The following is a 19,632-nucleotide window of genomic DNA, read 5'->3' on the forward strand; positions in this document are numbered from 1 at the left end:
TGTGGTTCATGGCATGGCAAATCAGATCTTAAAAGATTTGCCCAGAGTCACAACACTGACCTATGGTGGATCTGGGACAAAACGGATTGGTCCCATGGGGACAGAGATCCCTGAAGCCCTGAGACCTGCCCAGGGCACCTGAGATCCAGCCCTGGAGCCCTGAACCAATGTCTCCCCTTGCTTCATTTCTCAAATCCTTCTGCCCGAGGCTTCTGCAGGAGACAGTGGAAGCCCTGGAGGAGGTGACTGGGCCAAGAGAAGAGCCCAGATCCTAACCCAGGCCTTTTCTCTCTGTTTCAATCTCCGATCCTAACAAAAGCACAGTTTCCCTTAAAGGGAGCGCCTCTGAAGGGGCAGGGGACGTCCCTGTGGGCACCCGCCCCAGCCTCTGCACACTGTCAGCTGTCTCACCCTGACACCCAATGGCCAGGTGACCATCCCGAGGGACCAGTGGTCTGTTTGGCTCCCAAGCTGACTCAGAACCTGGGACATTCCAAAGTGCCAAGTGACCATTACAGGAGGACGCGGGAGGCGAGTGCTGAGCCATGTCCAGGGTGGAAATCAAATGGTGCAGCAGAAGGCAGATTTATTAAGAGGGGTTGCAGGGCATGCAGTAAAGCAGAGAGGGTGCTCCCCAGGCAGAGGAGCCCCTCCCGGGTGGTCTGTTAGCTCTGTTATTGGAAGTACAACAAGCAGCTGAAGGACAGGGTGGAACATGAGTGACTTCCCTGGGGAGAGCCTTAGAAAGGGGATGTTTTCCTTATTAAGTCTCTTCCAGGGGTTGTCATTACAATTAGAAACTGTCATGGCACTGATGGGTGTGATGTTTACTATGTAAATGAGATTTTGATGAAGTCAGAGATCTGTTCCCCATCAAACCGGATGCCATCCTGGTAGATCTAGTTCCAGTCAGTTTCCACCACATCTTGTTTATCAGTCTTGGACCCCTCTGCCAGTTGCCCCCCTCTCTGGCTAGTCAAGCTAGTTCAGGCCTTTGTCTGCTTACCCAGCTCTGTCCCTTTCTGACCCCATGAAGGGTCTGCCAGGAATTAGCTTCCCTTCAGCTGACCAGCCCTGCATGAACAGCTAGAGTGAATTAACCGGGAAGCGGCCATTTGGGCTGGTGCTTCAGTGGTTTCATGAATTACGTCTGGGACCCTCCATGTCCCACTCCTGCTCTGAGCCCAGTCTGGGCAGCCCAGGATAATGCTTAGATAAAAGGAAGGCAGCTGCACCCAGGGATTGTGGAACTGGCCATAATTCCTTACCTGGAAAACTCATTTCTGACTATATCCCCAACCCCCATCCCCACCAGGTACCTGGAAGGAGGGTGGCTCCAGAGACTAAAGTCAGCAAGCAAGCCCCGCGTTACTTATCTAGATTATTTCCATAGCGAGTGAGGAATTCTGGGAGACTTACGGTTTTCTCCTGCTCCTGATGCCACCTGCAATGACAGAGGAGAAAACACTGTGAGAATCAGACCACATTGTGTCCTGTTTGCACAGGAATTTTGTTCTCTTGGTGACTGTAGAAAAGCAGATGAGATGCCGTGGTTGAGTCAAAGGCCCCTCAAACAAGCATCGAGGGCACATACGGAAAAGACAAAAGCTTTTCCTGGGGAGTGTAGCTCTCCGGTCTGGTTTGTGTGGCAATTACAAAATCCTTAATCCAAAAAGGAAAAATTGCTGAGGAAAACTGGATGCCCTTTTAAATCAGGTATCAGTGGTTAAGATTCTTCTCCATCCCTCTCTCCCAAATAAGCACTACCCAACATCTTCTGTCTGTATGTGATCAGCTTTCCTATCTAAACTTGATTGGAAAGGAAGCCGAGAAAGCAATCCCAGTTTCTGTCTTGGAGGAAGGCAGCCTTACCGTGGCTCCTGACCGGACCTTCTGCTCTGCCTTGCTTCCACAGGGCTCCGCGGCGTCCTCAGGGCCAGCTAGGGAGATGCGGAATTGAGTCAGTACAGTGGCGGTGCTCGGGCATTCCTCAGGGAACTGCGAGTGACTGGACAAAGGAGGGACTCGGGTGTGGGTGGTTAACAAGCACGGACCGAGCTGTTGCTGGGCCGTCCCCTTGTTGGGAGAAGGACGGCGGAGTGAGCAGGAGAGACAGGAGAATCAAAGCCTGTGGCTTTCCAGGTAAAGACCCCCCGAGGCCTGGTGAAACAGTCCGTCTACACATGAGTCAGTGATATCAGGTGACTCTGGACCCACACCCTGTGGCCCCAGACAAAATATATGCGTCATTGTCCTCCAGATCGATCCAGGGGCCAGATTCCCGGTGGGCAGACAGTGTGTTCAGGCGAGATGAACCCCATCCAGCTCACAGGAAGGTTCGGTAGCCGGCTGTTAGAAAGTCCTGTGTTCTCAAATATGGGAAACAATGTCATCCTGCATTATTTATTCCTCACAAACACAAGTGCTTCCAAACAGAACATAAATTCCTGAGATACTGGCCAAGTCATAGAAAAGCAAGTCATAGAAAAGACCATAGCTTAGCTTTCAGAAAGAGATTTGGACGAAAGGTCAAGGGACTGAGGAACACATTACACTCAAACCACTTTAATAGATACTCATTCTTTTTTGAAGCTATAATTCTCCCTGCAAATGTATGCAATTGTCTAGTTACCTAAAATTTCATTGCTGTCAGCTACGTACGTTACCTATTTTTCTTTGTGTGTTACTAACAATCTATGTACTTGGTTATCTACCAGGCACTAAATCAATTCATTAACCAATTGTGTCTTTCACTGTATGTTGAAAGAATGGCTATTCTTTGGGGAAAAAAATCACTCTATTTCACCATGCTTACATATGGGGTGCTGAATGAGTTGGGTGGTAGCATATAATTGATTTCTCTGTAAAATGTAATTTTGGATAATACCTACAACATAAAAGTGAATTGAAACCTAGACACTCACATTCCTTTTTTATTATTAAGGTATCATTGAAATATATTCTTATGGAGGTTTCACATGAAAAACATTGTGCTTACTACATTCACCCATATTATCAAGACCCCCTCACACCCCACTGCAGGCACTGTCCATCAGCATAGTGAGATGCCAGAGAGTCACTGCCTGTCTTCTCTGTGCTATACTGTCTTCCCCTTGACACTTGTGACATTATGACATGTGTGCCAGTCATAGTGCCCCTCAATCCGCTTCTCCTCCCAGACCCCTCCCTCTCCCCTGACCCCCTCTCCCCTCACCCACCTTTGGTAACCACTACACCCTTCTTGGAGTCTGTGAGTCCGCTGCTGTTTTATTCCTACACTTTGCTTTCTTGTTATACTCCACAAATAGACACTCACATTCTAATGATCTCTTTTGGAAAACTATTTCCAGTTGACAGTTGAACAACATGGGTGTGAACTGTGGGGTTCCACTTATAAGTGGATTGTTTTTCAGGAAATGCGCTATAGTACAGGAAACGGATTTTCTCTTAATGTTTTCTTAATATTTTCTTTTCTCTAGCTTACTTTAGTGAAAGAATACAATATGTAATACATTTCGCATACAAAATATATGCTAATTGACTGTTATCAATAAGACTTCAGATCAACCATAGGCTATTAGTAGTTAAATTTGGGGGAAGTCAGTTATCGCCGAGATATAAACCCACGCATCTGCAGTTCAATATGACAAAGGAGCCATGAATATACAGTGACAAGTCAGTCTCTTCAATAACTGGTGTTGGAAATACTGGGCAGCTACATGAAAGAGAATGAAACTGTGTTATTGTCTAATTCCATACACAAAAGTAAACTTGAAATGGATAAAATTTTTAAAAGTAAGACAATGAGACCATAAATCTCTTAGAAGACAACCTAGGCAAAAATCTCTTGAACAAAAGTATAAGCAAATTTCTTCTGGACACATCTCATGGAAGAGAAAAAAGCAAAAATGAATAGGTGGGACAACATCAAACTGAAAAGTTTCTGTACAGCAAAGGACACCAACAGAACAAAAAGGGAGCCTTCATTATGGGAGGATATATTCATAAATGATTTATCTGATAAGGGTTTAACATCCAAAATATATAAAGAACTCATAGAACTCCACACCAAAAAGAAAAAACAACTGATTAAAAAGTGGGCAGGGGAGCTGAACAGACATTTCCCCAGAGAAGAAGTACAGATGGCCAACAGGCACATGAAAAGATGCTTCACATCATCAAGGAAATGCAAATCACAACCACAAGTTGGTACCACCTCACACCGTTCAGAATGGACATTATCCAAAGGACAAGAAATAACGAGTGCTGGCAAGGATGTGGAGAAATGCGAACCCTCCTACACTCTCGGTGGGAATATAAATTGGTGCAGCCCCTATGGAAAGCAGGGTGGAGGTTCCTCAAACAATTGAAATAGAAATACACAACCCAGTAATTCCACTTCTAGAAATTTACCTGAGGATAATAAAATCCCTGATTTGTAAAGGTAAATGCATCCCTGTGTTTACTGCTGCATTATTTACAATAGCCAAGATACGGAAGCAACCAAAGTGTCCATCAATAAATATACGGATAAAGAAGAGGTGGTACATATACACAATGGAATATTACTCAGCCATAGAAAGAATGAAAGCCTGCCTTTTGTGACAACATGAATGGGCCTAGAGGGTATTATGTTCAGTCAAATAATCCAGGCAGAGAAAGACAAGTACCATATGATTTCACTTATTTGTGGAATCTAAAGACAAAGCAAAGTGAACAAAATAGCAGTAGACTCATAGACACTGAGCAGTGACTGGTGGTTACCTTGGGAGAGGGGTTGGGATTAGTGGGTGGTGAGCAGGAAGGGGATAAAGGGGCACGAAAGATCTCAGTCATAATACGAGTTGTTTGTGGGACTGGTAACACAGTATGGAGAATATAGCCAATGATTCTCTCATGTCTCTCTATGTTGCCAGACAGTAACTGCACTAGTGGGGGTCAGAATTGAATAATGTGAACCACTGTGTTCTACATTTGAAACTAATATCAGATTGTATATCATCCATACTTCAGTTTTAAAAAAAAGGTATTCGATTTTCAGCTGCACTGGGTGGGGGTCAGTGCCCCCAGCCCTGCGTTGTCCAGGGGTCAACTATATATGAACTGGAGTAACAGGACCGACAGTGTGCGGACCTCAACACACACTCAGTGTCAGGAGCGCAGGGAAGGTTTGTGATGGTGATAGATTCCCTTCCTTGTGGGAAGTGCCTCCGGGCTCATCTCAACCCTTCTAAATTTCTGAAGTTAATTTTAATTGATGAGGCAAAAAAAACTGCCATATTTTCCCCAGAGCTGGGAAGTGAGAGGTGCAGAGTATAAGAGGAAATGGTATGTCTTTCTAAATGGAGAAAAGATAAGGCAACCAACTTGATAGAATAACCAAAAATAGAAATTGAGGAATAAACAAAACTATACAGCATATTTGTAACTGTGTATGACAAGTTAGAGAAAGGTAATTTTTAAAAGATGAGAAAAATATTTTGAGAAAAAGCTAACAAGTCCATTAGTAGCAACAGCATCCTGAGAAGATCTTTATGAACATACCTTCACAACAACAATGGAGGTTTCCAGTGAACTCGGTAAGACAAATTAGAGAAAGGAAATTTTTAAAAGATGAGAAAAGTACTTTGAGAAAAAGCTAACTAGTCCATTAGTAGCAACAGTATTCTGAGAACATCTTTACGAACATACCTGTACAACAATTGAGGTTTCCCATCTCAGAAGTCTCTAGGTATGAAGCTGAGAGTTTCTCACCTCTCACCAGAGTGAACCACTCAGCTCACAGTGTGGCCGATGAAACAGAACCCAAGGTGGGCATCACCACGTTACCATGGCCACAGCGCATCATAGAAGCCTGAGAGTGGATGCAGCCCCACCCACCTCAGGTCCCACTACCTCTGTCAAGACAAGTGTGTATTCAGTGGACAAGTGTGGCACTTGAAAGAAAGTTCTGTTTCAAGAACTGAACCCTAGTCTCACACATTATTCTCCATTTCTTAAACACCAGCCCCCCCAGATACAGTCAATAACCAAAATTTCAGGGGTAAGTGGGAAAAACAAAGCAAGCATTTTGAGAATAAATAGGGGTCCCATTTTTTCTGTGAAATACCATCCCTTCCCATTTCTAGCATCCTGAGTCACCAGACATTTTTAGAATTTTTTAAACAGTTCCAGATGAAATAAAGAGCATTAATCAAAATTCAGTTTAGAAAGTCAATTTCTCTAAGCATATATTCATTGAAATATGTTTTTCTCTCATCATATATGTATCCTACCTACTTTTTCTCTGTGTGAGCCAAGACTATGTACTTAGATCTCTTAATCTTTGTGAATTTAGTGACAGTTGCTTGGTCATTGTGTGTGTGAAGAGGTAACTTTGTAGGATCTGAAGAATCAAAAGTTAGCATAAGTGCAGCCATCTTAAAGGCTTAAATACCACCCCCTAACCTAGAAGGAGGACAATTATTAGAATCTTGAAAAACAAGTTAGTCAGCCAGTGTTAAATGTAGTGACCTTTAATTAGCTGACCTCAAATCAGTTAATCATACACACCAAGCTTATGTTGCTAGAACCACCCTAAACATTCCGAAGGTAATCTTATCTAACCAGACCCCAGGATGTGGCCCCAGCCAAAGATTTATGTGTCTATGAAAAAAACACTGTATTGTGATTGTGGAAAATGTTGCCCCCTTTGAAAATGCTATAAAACCTTCTGGCTTTGTGTGCTCAGGGTCCTTGTTGAGACCCGCTGCGTCGGGCTGACTTGGACCCCAGCTAGCTGGTTCCTGAATAAATTCCTCTTGCTTATTGCATCAAGAGACGCCTTTCGTGAGTGATTTGGGGCGGCGTCCTCCTCTGGGAGGATCCAACAACTTCACTAAATAATGAAGGGGAAAAAAAGTCACTGTATTTTTCACCACTGCATTTCTTTGAGGCTGACCGAGTTAAATGAGAAACTTAGACTTAATGCTTTTCTAAATGAAGTACTTTGAATAGCCCCCAAACAGTAGCATTAAATGTGTGCATGGTTGCAGAGGCCATCTCTGCAATAATCCAGCTGAACCTGAGAGGGGTGGATGGGAGATTCAAGAAAAACACAGAGAGAGGTACAAGAAAGACAGAAACCAAAGTTAGGATGACCGCTCCTGACCACTGGTTCCAGACAAGTGATACAGTTTTATTTCTGAGCACAGCTTACATACACAGAATGGCTCTGGATTCCATGGGACAGGTTTGACAGTGGTGTGGACACTAACCCGGCCAGAGACACAGACAGGGTACCTACCTGCAACTCTGCATGATGGTATGTGCATGTGTGTGTCTGTTTGCGTGCATGCACATGTGTGCACTGGCCATGTGCCCCTGGCCACCGTCAGCCTTTCAGAGAGGACGGGAGAGTGCCCGGGCCAATGGCCATGCTGCCGCCTCAGGTGCAGTGTGACCGCCACCACCCTTGGCCTCCTTGAGGGCAGCGCTGTACACATTTTCATATAGATCATCATGTGTCCCCTGGGGCTCAAACTGGAAACAGCGGACTGGTAGGAGCTGCTCGCCAAAGCTGCTCCGCTCTGAGAAAAGGAAGGCGGAACCTTTCTAGGCTGTGTCCCCTGCGGCTGGGACCAGGGCCCCGGGAACCTCAGGCCCAAGGCCCCTTTCATGACTCTTGTAGTTCTGGGAGGCCAGGTGCTGTGCTCAGGGGACCAGAGAGCCAGTGCCTGGGGGACAGCTGAGAGGAGAGCCGGAGTGAAGCGCCAGGGCCTGCCGGCCCCTCCCGGGCTTACTGAACCCTGCGTAAGTACAACACTGTAGTCCCCTGTCCTGCTCTTGTATGGGGTTGTGGGTAAAATTGTAACATTTCCAGAACATCTACCCTGGCTTTAGTGCATGTGCATATCTTCAGGGGTGGAGAGAAGTTCATCTCCACATCAATGGGTAATTACCTGGGCCACCGAGGGCGTGTCTGAACCTGGGAGGTTAAGAGGAGGGACCTCCTTGCTTGCTTGCTTCTCCCTAAGCAAGGGAGAGAGACAGCGCTGGACTGCAGTTTATAAGCAATGAACAGGTTTTAAACATTATTTCTCCCTCTGAGAGATTTCGGTTTTTAGTGGTATTTTTCCCTGGGGTTTCCTCTCCCCGGACCTGCTGGTCTAGGCGGTCTCCTGACATGCCCCTGCTGATTCAACCTGGGGCCTAGCTGAGATGTGTTGGGTGATGCCCCCCTTCCATCATGGAGCCTTTTGCTGCTGCATTGAGCAGGGCAGGTGGCCTCGGGGCCACTGGCCAGCAGTGCACGGGCCTCCCAGGGGTTCTCGACACAAGTTCCCATACTGAGGGGTCAGGACCGGGTCAGGATGAGCCAGTCGAGCCCGCATTACCATTACCTTCCCCTGGGTGGAAGTTCCCCCACCCCGCCCGTGGGTTCCCGTGTGTCCGGGTCCGGGGGAGTCAAACCTGTCTCCACATCCCTCAACCCGGGGTGTCATGGGAGTTCCCCAGGGCGGGTGGGCCCTGTGGGGAGATGACACCTGGGAAGACCCGTTGCCTCGACCCCTGGCACGCGCCCACTTGCACCTTCGGGCCTGACCCCGCCACCCGCTGACAACAGCCTTGGTCACCAGTAGGAGGGGAGGTGCTGGGAGGACTCTTTGTGACCACAGCTCCTGACCTCACCGCTCTGTGCCTGTTTCCCAGTTTGGCGATGGCAATGTGAAGGTGACTGGACTGGACGCATGCATGGTGCAGGATGGCATGGGGTGCACAGAGGGTCCCTCAGGAGAGGTGATGTGCGAAAAGAAAGGGCAGGTAGGAACAGTGTGGGAATAGCATGTGCAAAGGCCCAGAGATAGGCTGTTCGAGCGGGTAGGAGCTAAAAGCCATCCCAAGCCTGGGTTGAGTGAGCCCAGGGCCAGATGTGGGGTGCAGCACAGGCAGGGGCAGCGGAGGCACCCCGGTTTCTGGCCTGAATGTAAGAGGGGGAAACACACCCCATCCGTGCCTCTGCAGGGTCACACAGCTTCAGCCGCGAGTGGGAAAACTAAACTTTCTTTTAGTTAACAAAATACCAAATACATACATACACACACAGAAAATAAGGTTCAACCTCTCAGTTAATCCCATCTCTAAAATATAAAATAAGAACTGAAAGTCCTCCCCACATCCAGAGTAATAGCTGAACCCATAGGGCATTTCTTCCTGCTCTTTTTCGATACACGATTTTTTCTGTTGCAAAAACTTTATCCCCAAAATGGCACCATGGGTCTCCAACTTGTATTAATCTGAACAGTACACCTCAGACATCTTTCTCATTCAGATTGCACATGCAAACCCATTTGCTGTAAGGCGAGGACAGTATTCTTTGGAAAGCCATGTTAGAATCCTCTTAGACATCCCTCTTGCTAGACATGGGTTGTTTCTGAGTGTTCGCTGTCACAAGCCATATTCTAATAAGCACCCCTTCTTGCACTATGCTTTTTATTACATTTATTACCAGAATGACTGAAATTGGAGCAGAGTTTAGAAGCATGTAGAATTTCTTTGGGGTAATTGTCTTGCCAATAGGTTTCAGCCCCAGGGAAGTTCGCTATGGATTCAGTGTGACCAAAGAAAATGACAGCAAAACATTCTTGAGGTGAAAGGGTTATACCCAACTTTATTTCCAGGTGGCAGGAAATATTCCCTATGCTGCATTTGCATCCCCGTGACTGACTTAGTATATAACTGGATGCTTGTACCTCTTTATCCTCTTCACCTCTCTCACCCATCTGTCCCCCAGCAATAGCGACCACCAGTCTGTCCTCTGTGTTTATGAGTTGTGGATAAAATGAGAGTTCCTGTGGCCAGGATTCTCACCTGGCCCTGGTTAACTAGCTCACTACACACCTGTGGGCAATACATGGCTGTTGACTCTATAAAAAGAGCTCCGCCCAGTGCTCTGGGCATGACACGGTGTCAGGGCTGCAAGGCTGCAGGAGAGCAGAGCAGAGGCTGGAGTGGTGGCAGCACTGAGGACAGAGGCCCAGAGGACGACTATGTGGGACGGCTGTGCAGGCAGAGGGGCCCAGAGGCAGAGACCAGCTTGCTGCATGCAGACTCGCTCTGAGTGAATGGGATTCTAGTGACTGACCTGCCACCTGGAAATAAAGTTGGGTATAACCCTTTCACCTCAAAAATGTTTTGCTGTAATTTTCTTTGGTCACACTGAATCCATAGCGAACTTGCCGGGGGCCAAAACCCATTGGCAAGACATGAGTCTATTTCTGTTTTGTTTGAAATTGATAGTTTTAATAGGTCCCTAATGAGGTTATAAAAACTACAAGAACTCAAACTATTTAAGTTTGCCATGTTTCCCCTTGCTCCAGAGAATTCCTAATGGGGGCAGGGGAATATTGAAGGGTGCAGGATGTAGTAGGAAACTGTATTTTTTGTGTACACCTACATCATAGTTTTTATGACCTACATGGCATAGCATTGCTTATACTAGAAATTACTGAATGCTTGCCTTGTTTCTTTTATCTTTGTGTGTGTGTGTGTGTGTGTGTGTGTGTGTGTGTGTGTGCATGCATGCTCTTTATAAAACATGCTATGAAAGTGTTAACATAGCCTACAGGACCCAACTCTGCAGCTTCTATCTGCAAACCCCTCCTTCTCACCGGCTAATGCCTGCCCACGCCACGGCTGTCCCTTCTTCAGACAACCCTTCCTGGCCCTCCCGCAGCAGCTCCTGCTCACTCCTGTTCCTGCTTCCCCTCTAGGCCGGGAGCCCCCAGGAGCAGGGGACCCATCTGTCTGTCTTGTGCAGCATTCAAGCCAGCTGCAGGGCCCAGCCCCCTGGAGGTGCTCCTGAAGTGTTTGCTGGATGAATGTGTATAAAGGAGGGGGCCTGGGAATGAAAAGCAGCCTCTGACTTCCAGAAATGGGTCTGAGGCCAACAGACGTGCCATATTGTTCTCTTGTCAGACATGAACGATCTCACAGAACATCAACGTCGGACAGGTCACTCTGAGGCCATGGTAAAATGGGAGATAGAGGTAAGGTCTTCATGCACCTTACAAAAAGCCATACATCCCCATTTCTTGGCAGGGGGTGTGTGTGGCTGCTGCTTCTTGACCAGTGACAACTCTGTCCTCACCCCCACTAGATAAGGTGTAATGAGATGGCCGATTGTAGAACTGTCCCCTCTTTCTGACACCATCCAGCCGCTAGTGAACCACAGCTGACACCCACCCAAGCCCCACCCCTGTAATAGATCCGAATGCCCCCCTTCTGATGCCTGCGGTTCCCCACGGTTCGTTCTCTCCTTCCCTCATTGAGTAATAAACCCACCTGGTTCAACCATAGGTGTGGCTCTGAGGGCAGGGACTGGCCTCTCCGAGGGACTGTCCCCTCTGGTCACACTGATAGTGATGATGGTGGTGGTGATAATGATGAACACATATACACGGCCTCGTTGTGACGGACACTGTGCTAAGTTCTTCCTCCACCTTCATCTGTATTGAATCCTCCCAAAGACTCCACAAAGCAGTTATTGTCGTCCCACCTGTTTTGCAGATGGGGAACTGAGACATGCTGGAGGCTGACCACCTGTCCCAGGTCACCAAGCTGGTACGTTGCTGGAGAAAGTCCAGGAGCTGGATCCCAACCAGGCTCTGAGGCCTGGGCAAAACTTGGACCTGAACTGTCTTCATCCGCATGGGTCTCAGAGCTTGTTGGAATGTGGTGGGTGGTGGGGAGAGGGTGCTGGGCGGCCCCCATACGGGGACAGGAGTGAGTTTCTGTACTGTGGGCCGTGGCCTTCAAACCAGGCAGCCATGTTGGGGCTTGGCCGACACACCAGGCGGATCCCTGACCTCCGCTGGGCCCACTCTTGCTTTTCTCCTGGGAAGACTTGGGGTTATGGGTACCTGTGCAGGACAGGTGGGCCAAGGTGTCAACATGCAGAGGCTAAGAGGTGACACCTTCCACCCTGGATATGGGAGGGTGGCTGGGAAAGATGGGGCAGCAGAGAGAAGCAGAGATTGGAGAGGCTGCAGGTGGAGAGAGCGAGAGGGTGAGGGAGAGGGAGCAATGGAAGGAAGAGAGGGAAAGAGAGCAAAACAGGAAAAGACATGCACAGAGAGAGGCTGCCCTGGGTCCGGACCTGCCCCAGGTCCCAGCTCAGCGCCTCCTGGGCTGGCTGATGCTCCTCTTCTCAGTCTCCAGGTCACACTGGTGTTGCAGCCTGTCCCTCTGTCTGCAGGTTAGTCTGGGGGGGTCTCGTTCCTGCCTGGGGGAGGGGATGGCATCTGCTGTCCTCCACACCCAGAGGTGGCACAGACCTGGGGGGGTGGGAGGCAGAGCCTGGGGCCGGCTGTGTGATCAGGGCAGGGCCCGGCCCCCGCTGGAGCCTGGCAGGGAGCCCTGGGTAAGAGCTGCTCTCAAGGCAAAGTAGAAGCTGGAGGTGGGGGTGCTGAGGGAGGGCTCAGGATGTTCACAGCTGGACTGGTAAGATGATTTCCTTTAATACTGGTTGGCTGAACAAATGTTCCCCGAGGCCAGTGGTGAATTGTTTTTTATTTAGCTTTGTATTTTTGAGAGAGGGTGGCAGCATGGAGGTTGGTGGCAATCTGAACTCAGACCCCAGTTTAGATTATGGCCTTCTCACTAGCTGTGTGACCCTGGGCAGGTAACTTCATCTGTCTGAGCCTCTGTCTCCTAAGTGAGACACGTGATCCCTGAATTATAGGGTTGTGGTAATGATTCAGAAGTGATGGTCACGGCAAGTACTTGATGGCGAGTACTTGGGAAGAGTGGGTACTCAATACATGTGACTACCCTGCTCCTGGGTCCTTTGGAATTACTTTATTAGTAAAATTTATACTTGACAGATTGAAAAATATTTTCTACGGACACAGAATTATATTTGCTTGTGTGTATTTTAATAAAGCCATATGAACATAACTCATACCTGACACCAATATTTCAACTTTTGTATGCCTTTAAAATTGACTGGAAATGATAAATACAACAAAGGAATTTCCATGAACAGGCAAATGCTCTTCTCAGAAAAATGGGTTTTTTGCTTCTGCTGTCGGTGACAATGATGGAGATGCAATCTCGGCTGCCACTTCGGGGCGCTCACTGTGTGCCCCGCCGGTGCTCCAGGCTTCCCATGACGTCTCCCCTTCAGCCTCACCACCCTGGGAGGTGGTCCTGTGGGAACATCTCTGCAGACAAGGACGGAGCAGCCCTGCTTTGCTCCGAGTTCTTTTGGCAGAAGGAGGAGGGTGGAGGGTAGTGGGCACAGGCGTGCGGGAAGGTGGGAGGGTGGGGAAGGGGAAGGGGACAGTGAGGGGACTGTCCCTGTGGAACAGAGCCAGAAACCCAAGGACCTGGGGTCAGAGGGACCTGGCCCACTGCTGATGTGAGGCCAGGAGTTGCAGAGGCCGCCTTGCCGGTGCCCTGGGACAGACCCTCTCCTGCCCTGGTGCTCTGAGGGCAGTGGAGTCAGGGCCCTTAGCTGGACACAGGGTACAATGAGCAGAGCACCAAAGATGGGCCTCTGAGCCCACAGGACTGGGAGACCAGCACCCAGTGAGGCCCCGGGGGGAGGGGAAGGGCTCCTGCGCTAGCACTCAGGGCCTGGGTGTGAGGGGGTCCTGACCTCATCTGACCTGCCCCACTGGGGACACCAGCACATGTGGGTCACCTTCCTGGCTTCTCAGCCTTCAGAACCTCCTCTTCGAAACGTCCTTGGAACACTGTCACTTTTGCTTCCCTTCCACTAGATGCTGCTCTCCACCACCAAAAAACAACTGTTTCTGATCCCCAGGTCCTAGTGTGGACCAGGAGAGAGGCGATCTGATGAATGCCTCTGGTGTTCCAGAAGGTGAAGGGGGGCCTGAGTGTTCCCTGGGCTCTGTGACATTTAAGGGGACAGTGTTAACTCCGTTATCTATAGCTTGTTGAGCGCTCCACATGGGCCAGGCCCTTTTCATTGGTTACCACCTTAAACCACCACAGGACCCCGTGATGTAAATTCCCACCACTCTACACGTGAGGAAATAGTGTCAGGGAGATGACGTGACCTGTCCAGCATCACCCAGCACATGACTGGACAGGCTGTGATTCAAACCCACCTTTCCCAGATTCCAAATGCCAGAGACTTAACCACTGTGCTGTCCGTCCCTCAGTGCAAAGCAGTTGCTGAGTATTGAGCTCCTGCATGGTGCTGGGGACAGCGTGAGGCTTGGAGGATGACGGGACTTAGACAGAGGCAGGATTTGAACCCAGCTCGAGCATGTAATCACAAGGCTTTGGTAAGTATTTGTTTTTAAATAAAAGTGCATTTTTATTGTGATCTAATACTTTACTGCATAGGATTCCTTTAAAAGCATGATATAAATATTAGTCAAAACTAATCCAGACCTCCTATTTCCAGTTTACAGAAGAGCCCATTGCTTGTAGATTAAGCATCTTGCTTGCTCCCCATGATCATAAGACTACTCACCCCAGTCATTACACAGAAAACATAGTTTAACAAATGCTAGAAGACACAACAAAGGCAAAATTTCAAGGTTAGTTCATTAGGGTTGCTTCATTCATTCTAATGAAATATGCTAAACTGAGCAAGATACAGGGGGGCCCTGATGGACAACAGTCATTCTGAAATTAGGATAACCAGCCATCCCGCTTTGTCTGGGATGGAGGAGTTCCCCCTGACTTGGGACTTTTCATACTGTAGCCCTGGGCAAACGAGGACATGTGATCTCTGTTTGAAATGGTGCAGGTTGCTCAGACCCTTGCAAAGCCCACCAGTGCACCTGACGCTTCAGGCAAGAACTGAATAATCTGACCCTTGACTCAGACATTGGTCCTAGTTGGTGAGACTTACTGGTTGGCACCATCCAGTGGACTCCTCCTCTCTCTCCCCCAGCCCACTCTGGCCTCCTACACTGTAGCCGAGCGCATCTTTGAAAACAGATAATGATGTCATGACCCCCTCCTCCAGTGCCAAGGCTGAAAACCCTTCAATGGTTCCCGTGTTCCATTTACCAGTCCAATGGATGGTCAACTAGATGGTCACATTGACTAGAACCAACACTGACCCAGGGGCCAAATTATCTGGGCAAGAGGATATCCAGATGGAAAAGACCCAGTTGTTATGTGAAGTGTTAGAGATAAAGCTCTGGCATAAGTCCCCTGGGCAGCCCCACAAGGCAAGGCATGACCTCTGTCTGCATCGCACTGGAATTTCATGCCACGTTCCCACCACTCAACTCCAACGCGATGACCTTTCTTGCTGCCATCATGCCCATCATACTTCCTTGGGCCACAGGGCCTTTGATTGTGCTCTTCCATTTGCCTGGAATATTCTTCCTGCTCCTACTACCAACTGATGCCTGTTCATCCTTTAGATCCTAGCTCATGGTGGCTTCTTTGGGGAAGCCTCCGCTGACATCACAGTCCACATAACTCCCTCACAGTACCTGCATACATGTCCTTCATAGCTCACATATGTGTGTGTGTGTTTATTTGATAAATTCTCATGTCCTCTATGAACTGTGAGCAATTTGAGGGAATGACTATCTTTTTTGTTAGTGTATTCCCAGTACCTAGCTCAGATGCTCAGTAAGTATATTGGAATAAAGGATGAATAGAAAGTGTTCAATAAAAATCTGAGGGTTTCTTGGAATGCAGCAAAACATACTACCACTATAAAGTCACCAACATAATTCTCGAATTTCCTCCTAGTTCCACACAACGGCTTGATCTGTAGGAGACATGGGCCTGGATCTTGGACTTTCTGGGGCCTGGAGATTAGTGGTGGGGAGAAAGACATAAGATACCAAAAATATATTTTTTTAATTTGGTTATTAAGGACAAACCCCCCCCCCAACATACACACACCATCTCCATCATTTCATAAAGGAAAAACTATCTTAACACCAAAGAGCAGGAAGTACAACTTCAGAAAAAAAATAACCATAGTCCTTCCCAAGCAGGGACAGCTGGAGTCCTTAACGGACATTTTCGCTATAGAAAACTTCTGCCACTGGCTTTTATGGATCTGAATCTTTTCTGCAGCGCTCCCAGCTGTGTGACTGTGGGTAAGCAGTTTGGCCTCTCCGCACCTCACTGCTTCCTCAGGGTCGTCGTGAGCATTGGATGTAAAGCTGTGAAAAGCCCCTAGCACACTCCACTAGCCACAGCAGCTGAGAGCCATCACTGTGGTCCTTCGTGAGCAACAGGGCCACTAGTGGCTCTTCGCCCCGCATACAGACGAGCTGCTGCACCCCAGTAATGAGGCATCCGCAGGTGGGGAGCAGGAGCCTGGTCCATGGCCAAGGCTGAAGCAGCAGCAGGGAGAAAAGCCATAAATATTCATTTAAGTCTCAGGCCTGCCCGTCTCCCTGAAAATAAAGTTTGTTCCTCGGGAGCTACTGTCCAAGCTGTCAGCTCTGGAAGAGGAGAGAAAATGAAATCTCTCTCCCTGGCCACCCCTTCCCCACAACCACCGGGACTGTTTTCTTTGGGGTGGGGGAGGCTGTCTCTCCGCGGTGGCTGACAGGCACTGGGGCCCTGGCGCTGACACCTGCACGGGGGCTGGGTGTGGGGTGGCTGTCCACCACTGCCCTCCCTGTCTCTTGCCTTCCTGGGAGCTCCAAAGAATGTAAAAGGGACAGCAAACTAAATGTGGGAGCCTTTTTGTGACAGTCACAAAACGGACAAATATAAGCTCTCTGCTGTCTCTGATAAGGGTCTTGAGCTGATGGAGCCATTAGCTTTTGGAAACAGCCCTTCTAAAAGTCCTTAGAAAGGTCATGACACGAGAGAGAGACTCAAGAGCAGCTGTAAGCACTCTGTTCACATCCCTTCCCCCGTGTGAGAGATTCACATTGATTTTGCTTTCTTGTGTCTGTGGCCAACTTTCCCTTAGCCTGTGAGCCTGGGAGGAGACTCAGCAAGAGAGACAGAAGGCTGGCTCCGGGAGTAGCTAGGCTTGTGTTCAAATCTCGGTTCTGATACTTGCTGACTGTGTGACCTTGGACAAATCCCTGTCTCCTTGACCTTGTTTCTGCATCTGTACATTGAGGATGACAGTGGTACACCCCTCAGGGATTTGATGTGAGCCTGAATGTGCTAATCAATCCCACAATCTCAGATGCCTACAGAGGCCAGGCAGGCATTGTAAATGAGAGGAAGAGGGCCAGGTGCAGGGCAGGGGGAGTGGTGAGGACTGTGGTAAACCAGGAACACAAAGCCCATGGACCTGGGGCCAGCTGCTGGCAATGTCCTCTGATCCAGGGCATTATAGACAACCTCAAAACCCCAGAATTTGTTTGGTTTTTTTGGACACGAGTCTGGGGGTAGGCTTGAGCTCTGTTGGGCTTACTAAACTGAGATAATAGATTTGTTTAGCAGTGAAGTGTGGCAGAGAAAATTGTGGGCCCAGTGCTGCCAGATCTTTCCAAATGTTTGAGAGAAACAGGAAATCAGTTCCATTTTTCAATGCTGGCGTTTAAATGACTTAAAAAAAATCCAGACAAAACCCTGTGGTAGCTGTGTGACCTTGGGCAAGTCTCTTAATGTCTCTGGGCTTCTGTTTCTTCATGAATAATGAGGGTAGGAATATACCTAGCTCCCTATCTTAGCAATGCCACATATATTACTTCATTTAACCTTTCTTCAGTGTGATGAGGTAGTTGCTGCTATTATCCCTCAGCATACAGGTGAGGAAATAGGGGTACAGAGAAGCTATGTGATGTGCCCAGAATCCCACAGCCAGTAAGTGACAGGACTATCTTGAGGCTTTAGAATGAAATAATGCATGTGTATTAGCTATTGTTGGGGGGTCATTATCATTATAGTACTACTAATTAATAACAGAAATGGCTCAAGGTCAGCTCTTGCACTTAATTTGATGACCAAAGTAAGCTGCTAGACTTGAATCTGTCAGAGACCAGGGTCAGTTCTAAATTATGTGGTAGGTGTTTCGCAGGTAGCTCTTGATGCCCTGATAGTTCCTTTTTACCAAGGCATTGGGCTACCCTGCCAATGGGTTTCCTGGGCCTATAATCAGATTTAGACCCCTGGTGCAATGGATAGATTCTCATCTCAGGGTGACTAAGCCAGTCATGAACTGTAATTTACAGCTCGAGTTGTTCTGAAATCAATATGGATTTGCTCTTCACTAAGTGGGCTGTAAAACATGGGTGACAGGCAACCCCAAAAAGCAGTTGACATGGTAGCAGAGAGCTTCTGGGGCTCAGAGAGGGACCTGGCTATTAGAGGGGAGACCAAGCAGAGGCGGGAGGAGGCTGACCCCTGTCCAGTGGGCTGTGGTCAGAGCTGGCCAGATTTTCCGCTGGGTTCCGCTCAAGACAGAGTCTCTAGAGAGCAATTTGACTGGCACTAAAGTGTAGTAGAAAGAGAACATGTTCTGGAGTTGGGTAAACCAGATTCACGTGTCAGCTGTGCAGTTGTCTACCTGTGGTACCCTGGGGAAATTGGGCTCTGTTCCCTGATAAAAACAAATTCTGGGGTTGTGAGGTTGTCTATAATGCTCTGGACCAAATGCCTGAATGCCCTGAATCAGATGACACTGACCAGCAGCTGCCCCTGGATACATGCGATTTGCACTCCTGGTTTACCTCCATTTTCTCATGTATAAAATGGGCAATGGACTGTACCTATTGCACAGGTGAAGATGAAATGAGTACTTGCAAAGCATTTGTTTAACTGCAATACAAGGCTATCAGGTGTAGTTAAGAGGCTGGGTATCAGGTGGACCTGGGGTCAAATCTTGCCCTTTCACCTCCAACCTAAGTAACCCTAGGTCACTCACTCCACTGCTTTGAGCCTCAGTTTTCTTAATTGGAATAATAATAATAGTAGTGGAAGCCCCTGCCTAGGGTTGTTTGTGATCATTACAATACACATCAAGATAATTAAGTACCATGCACAGATACAGTGTGAGCTCAGCAAGAAGAGGGAATTATTTTTGTCAATCTGATTCTTGTCCATTCCAAGCTAGGCACAGAGGAGGCTTTTAGCGAACACTGGCTGAGTTGCACCACAGATTAATGTGTTCTTCCAGAAACAGATGATATCCTCAAACTGGGTTTAATTTTCAACAAGTTTTTAAATTAATACAATTTTAGTTTTGATAAAAACAGTTAACTTAAACAATAAATGACACTAAAAACATTTAAATAATAAAATAGCCATTAAAATTATACATACATGTGCTATTTATAAGTGTGCAGATGGGGCATTGGAAAACTAGCATGGGGACAGTGCTAGACAGGGCTACTCCAGGGGCATACCATCTTGAGTAGCTAAGATGATCGTTCTAGCACTTCTCCTGAGCCATGTGATCTTGTCATTGCCACCCAGTAGAATAGCAAGAAAGAACGCCCCCAAACTATTTGTTCAGGACTTGACCATGCGACTTGCTTACAGCAATAGACTCTGAAGTAGGAACTGATGGAGCAGAAGCTAGAAATGTGGTCACATGGCTTGGTTTGCCTTCTTGGGCTTCTGTATCTGATGCAAGCAACAACAACAACTTGCTTCAGGTATCCGATAGCCTCAGAAGGAGACCCATGGATCAGTTCTGAACCCTACCGGCAGCCTAGACCCAGAGCAGCCGAG

The 19,632-nt window shown here is 47.9% G+C and overlaps 1 long non-coding RNA gene across 1 annotated transcript in view; it reads left to right on the forward strand.

Annotated features, from left to right (window-relative positions):
• The window catches only part of LOC140846609 (uncharacterized), a 34,453-nt gene extending 30,982 nt beyond the window's left edge, over window positions 1–3,471 (forward strand). Inside the window, exon 8 of the long non-coding RNA XR_012125901.1 lies at window positions 1,316–3,471. This is a non-coding gene — a long non-coding RNA (uncharacterized lncRNA). The remainder of the gene's footprint in view (window positions 1–1,315) is intronic.
• Window positions 3,472–19,632: the final 16,161 nt, after the last annotated feature.

Source organism: Manis javanica, chromosome 15 (genome assembly GCF_040802235.1).
Source record: "Manis javanica isolate MJ-LG chromosome 15, MJ_LKY, whole genome shotgun sequence".
Classification (NCBI taxonomy): domain Eukaryota; kingdom Metazoa; phylum Chordata; class Mammalia; order Pholidota; family Manidae; genus Manis; species Manis javanica.